The sequence below is a fragment of the Argopecten irradians genome, unplaced genomic scaffold (genome assembly GCF_041381155.1).
Source record: "Argopecten irradians isolate NY unplaced genomic scaffold, Ai_NY scaffold_0546, whole genome shotgun sequence".
In the NCBI taxonomy this organism is placed as follows: domain Eukaryota; kingdom Metazoa; phylum Mollusca; class Bivalvia; order Pectinida; family Pectinidae; genus Argopecten; species Argopecten irradians.
The window spans coordinates 20636-27037 of NW_027188013.1; positions in this window are offsets into that span (position 1 = coordinate 20636).

The following is a 6402-nucleotide window of genomic DNA, read 5'->3' on the forward strand; positions in this document are numbered from 1 at the left end:
AGATTGGAAGGTTGTCAATCAAATAGTTGTCCCACCAAGGTATAGGCAAGATATTCTGAGTTTGTCTCATGATGTACCTATGGCAGGGCATTTAGGTGTGACCAAGACTTATAGAAGGATCTTAGATCACTTCTTTTGGCCCAAGTTGAAACGGGATGTGGCTGATTTTTGTAGGTCTTGTCATACTTGTCAGGTGGTAGGGAAACCTAATCAGAAAATCCCTGTGGCACCTCTGCACCCCATTCCAGCATTTGAGGAACCATTTAGTAGAGTCATTATAGACTGTGTAGGTCCTCTACCCAAAACTAAGTCTGGGAATGAGTATCTTTTAACTATTATGTGTGCTTCCACACGCTTTCCTGAAGCCATTCCACTCAGAAATATTAAGGCCCCTAACATAGTCAAGGCTTTGGTTAAATTCTTTACACTGGTTGGTCTTCCAAAAGCTGTCCAATCGGACCAAGGTTCGAATTTCATGTCTGGTATTTTTCAACAAGTCATGTACCAGATCCAGATCAAGCAGTATAAGTCTAGTGCTTATCATCCAGAGTCTCAGGGTGCTTTAGAACGTTTTCATCAGACATTGAAGAATATGATGAGATCTTATTGTTTTGAAAACAAAAGAGATTGGGACGGGGATACACATGTTGTTGTTTGGCGTTAGAGAATCTGTACAAGAATCTCTTGGCTTCAGTCCCTTTGAACTTGTGTTTGGACATACTGTACGTGGTCCTTTGAAAATTTTGAAAGACAAAATTTTGGACGAAGATTCTAAAGTGAATCTCTTAGAGTATGTGTCTAACTTTAAGCAAAGATTTACAAGGGCATGTGAACTGGCAAAAGAAAATTTGGCCGTTACTCAAAACAAAATGAAAACATGGTATGATAAAGATGCCCGTGCAAGAAGTTTTGATCCAGGTGACAAAATTTTGGCTCTATTACCAATACCGGGTCAGCCTTTGCAAGCTAGATATTTTTGGACCCTATGTTGTTGAGAAAAAGGTCGATGATGTTAACTACATTGTACAAACTCCAGGGAGGCGCAAGAAAACTCAATTATGTCATGTTAATATGCTTAAGAAATATGTAATTAGAGAAGAGAGCAAGACCTCTCAACCTATTGCTACTTTGGCCTCTGTACCATCACAAAGTGAAAGTACAGCTGATATTTGTAAATTAGACTTAGATGGTGGTGTACAAGATGTAGGTTTAGACTGTGGGGTTAGGTTACGGAACTCAGATGTGCTTGCGAACTTGGACAAGAAACTATGTCATCTATCAGAAAAGGAACGCAATGAACTGAAAGATTTGATACTTGAGTATAAACATTTGTTTCCGGATACACCAGGCAAAACAGATGCTATCTATCATGACGTGGATGTAGGCAATGCGCCACCTGTCAAGCAACATCCTTACCGTGTCAATCCTTTGAAAGAAGAACATTTAAAGAAAGAAATTCAATACATGTTGGACAATGATATTATTGAACCAAGCAAAAGTGAATGGAGCTCTCCATGTGTTCTGGTACCAAAGCCAGACAAGACATACCGGTTCTGTACTGACTTCAGAAAAGTAAACTCTGTCAGTAAAACAGACTCTTATCCAATTCCAAGGATTGACTCGTGTATTGACAAAGTTGGCAAAGCCAAGTACGTAAGCAAGTTTGACCTGTTGAAAGGATATTGGCAGGTGCCATTAACAGAAAGAGCTAAAGAAGTGTCGGCATTTGTAACCTCACAAGGTTTGTACCAGTACAAAGTTATGCCGTTTGGTATGAAGAATGCCCCGGCAACATTTCAACGTCTTCTTAACAGTGTGATATCAGACCTGGAAGGCTGTGATGGATACATTGATGACGTCATCAACTACCACGACATGTGGGAAGACCATCTACGCGGGATTCGTGAATTCTTCGAGAGACTCACTACCATGAAATTGACTGTAAACTTATTGAAATGTGAATTTTGTCATGCAACTGTTGAATTTTTAGGCCATGTTGTAGGACAGGGGCAGGTTAAACCTGTTCAGGCCAAAGAAGAATCAATTATAGATTTTTTCATCTCCTGGAAGCAAGAGAGCTGATGAGATTTCTTGGTATGGCTGGATACTACAGAAAATTTTGTCAAAATTTCTCTGTTATAGCAGCTCCACTTACTGCTTTGTTAAAGAAATATGTCAAATTTGTCTGGTCAGACGAATGTAAGTCTGCCTTTGAGAAATTGAAAGCCATACTATCAATTCACCAGTTCTGACTGCTCCAGATTTTAATAAACAGTTTAAACTGTTTGTTGACGCCAGCGATGTAGGTGTTGGTGCTGTTTTGATGCAAGAAGGTTCTGAACAAATTGACTATCCAATTTGTTATTTCTCGAAAAAATTTGACAAACACCAGAGAAATTATTCCACCATTGAGAAAGAATGTTTAGCATTGATTTTTGCCTTGAACCAATTTGATGTGTATCTCTGCACTACAGTTGTGCCTGTGTTGGTCTTCACCGACCACAACCCTTTGACATTCATTGGGAAAATAAAAAACAAAAATCAAAGAATTCTCAGGTGGAGTTTGACTTTGCAAGAGTACAATCTTGACATCAAACATATCAAAGGGAAAGACAATATTCTGGCTGATGCTTTATCAAGGATTTAAATGTAACTTGATATTTTAAGAAAGTTTCCTTTCCAAGAAAACTTTCTTTTCTTTAAGGAGGGGTGTGTTATGTATGACACTAAATACATGTTGTTATTAGATAAGGGAGATAACTCCTATAGCTTTATTATCAATACATCCTATAAAGGTCATATTATTGATTTAGGTTATAGAATTTCTAGAATATTATCATGTATAAACAAATATGTTTGTAAACATGTTGATTATCAGTAGAGATCTAGAATGATCTATTTCCAGAAAGTTCTGTGTGTGTTTATTTGTTTACTGTTTTTAGTTAGATATTTCTAGAAGTAGAAGGTTCTCCAATATTCTTGAATTAGGGTTTAGCTATATATACTCCAACTGTCCAAAGCTAATGAGAACTGTAATGAGACCTGTAATGAGACATATCAAGAATTGTACAGTGCCATATTGGATTCTATTGGGAGAGCTATTGCGACTTTATCTGTGGATTATTACAACACTTTGTGTGGATTTATTCATATTGCCTGGAACTTTACAAATAATCTGTGGACATTCAATTTCCTTGTGGATTTGTGATTATTGTTAATTTGAAACCTGGAAGGATCAATGATTATACCAGGACTTTCGCATACAGATAAGTAACACTTTAAATCATCGTATTACTCTTGTACCACCACCAGTTACTTTAGATATTGTTAACCATCTCTGTATAATATTGTATATATAATTAAATTGTGTTTTGAATTTAGCTGCTGGTTTCTCATTTCTGTTATTCGTTCATGTAACAATACCGAGTATATAGTCGATATGTCTCTGAATACCAATACCACACGCACGATATGGTCACATTATATGTCATTTCATTAACTTTTTAACATTTTTACATCCGTCCGCGCGTGACCACTTTCCAACATCACAAACATATAATTATATGCACACTTCACAACAATTTCATATAATGTCTTCATATGCCAACTTTCTAACATTTTCATAGAACAACATTTGCACTTGACCACTTTCCAACATTTTGACATACATAAGTCCTTATACGCACGCATTTCAACAATATCATGTACACCCGTCCTCATACGCACACATTTCAAGATTTTGACATATATTCGTCCTCATATCCACACATTTCAACAATATCACGTACATACGTCCTCATACGCACACATTTCAACAATATCACGTACATACGTCCTCATATGCAGTTTTCTACAATATCACGTACATTCGTCCTTATATGCAGTTTTCTACAATATCACGTACATACGTCCTCATAAGCAGTTTTCTTCAATATCAAACACATACGTCCTCATAAGCAGTTTGCTACAGTATCACGTGCATTCGTCCTTATATGCAGTTTTCTACAATATCACGTTACATACGTCCTCATATGCAGTTTTCTACAATATCAATCATATACGTCCTCATATGCAGTTTTTCTACAATATCAAACACATACGTCCTCCTATGCAGTTTTTCTACAATATCAAACACATACGTCCTCATATGCAGTTTTTCTACAATATCACATACATACGTCCTCATATGCAGTTTTCTACAATATCACATACATTCGTCCTCGTATGCAGTTTTTCTACAATATCACATACATACGTCCTCATATGCAGTTTTTCTACAATATCACACACATACGTCCTCATATGCAGTTTTTCTACAATATCACACACATACGTCCTCATATGCAGTTTTTCTACAATATCACATACATACGTCCTCATATGCAGTTTTCTACAATAATCACATACATTCGTCCTCGTATGCAGTTTTTCTACAATATCAAACACATACGTCCTCATATGCAGTTTTTCTACAATATCACACACATACGTCCTCATATGCAGTTTTCTACCATATGTCATTGTAACAATATACCATGTCATTGTCAACAATATACCATGTCATTGTCAACATTATACCATGTCATTGTCAACATTATACCATGTCATTGTCAACATTATACCATGTCATTGTCAACATTATACCATGTCATTGTCAACATTATACCATGTCATTGTCAACATTATACCATGTCATTGTCAACATTATACCATGTCATTGTCAACATTATACCATGTCATTGTCAACATTATACCATGTCATTGTCAACATTTACCATGTCATTGTCAACATTATACCATGTCATTGTCAACATTATACCATGTCATTGTCAACATTATACCATGTCATTGTCAACATTATACCATGTCATTGTCAACATTATACCATGTCATTGTCAACATTATACCATGTCATTGTCAACATTATACCATGTCATTGTCAACATTATACCATGTCATTGTCAACATTTACATGTCATTGTCAACATTATACCATGTCATTGTCAACATTATACCATGTCATTGTCAACATTACCATGTCATTGTCAACATTTACCATGTCATTGTCAACATTGTACCATGTCATTGTCAACATTGTACATGTCATGACATACATGTCATTGTCAACATTGTACCATGTCATTGTCAACATTGTACCATGTCATTGTCAACATTGTACCATGTCATTGTCAACATTGTACCATGTCATTGTCAACATTATACCATGTCATTGTCAACATTATACCATGTCATTGTCAACATTATACCATGTCATTGTCAACATTATACCATGTCATTGTCAACATTATACCATGTCATTGTCAACATTATACCATGTCATTGTCAACATTATACCATGTCATTGTCAACATTATACCATGTCATTGTCAACATTATACCATGTCATTGTCAACATTATACCATGTCATTGTCAACATTATACCATGTCATTGCAACATTATACCATGTCATTGTCAACATTATACCATGTCATTGTCAACATTATACCATGTCATTGTCAACATTATACCATGTCATTGTCAACATTATACCATGTCATTGTCAACATTATACCATGTCATTGTCAACATTATACCATGTCATTGTCAACATTATACCATGTCATTGTGTTGTCAACATTATACCATGTCATTGTCAACATTATACCATGTCATTGTCAACATTATACCATGTCATTGTCAACATTATACCATGTCATTGTCAACATTATACCATGTCATTGTCAACATTATACCATGTCATTGTCAACATTATACCATGTCATTGTCAACATTATACCATGTCATTGTCAACATTATACCATGTCATTGTCAACATTATACCATGTCATTGTCAACATTATACCATGTCATTGTCAACATTATACCATGTCATTGTCAACATTATACCATGTCATTGTCAACATTATACCATGTCATTGTCAACATTATACCATGTCATTGTCAACATTCTACCATGTCATTGTCAACATTATACCATGTCATTGTCAACATTATACCATGTCATTGTCAACATTATACCATGTCATTGTCAACATTCTACCATGTCATTGTCAACATTATACCATGTCATTGTCAACATTATACCATGTCATTGTCAACATTATACCATGTCATTGTCAACATTATACCATGTCATTGTCAACATTATACCATGTCATTGTCAACATTATACCATGTCATTGTCAACATTATACCATGTCATTGTTATACCATGCACTGTGTTGTCAACATTATACCATGTCATTGTCAACATTATACCATGTCATTGTCAACATTATACCATGTCATTGTCAACATTATACCATGTCATTGTCAACATTATACCATGTCATTGTCAACATTATACCATGTCATTGTCAACATTATACCATGTCATTGT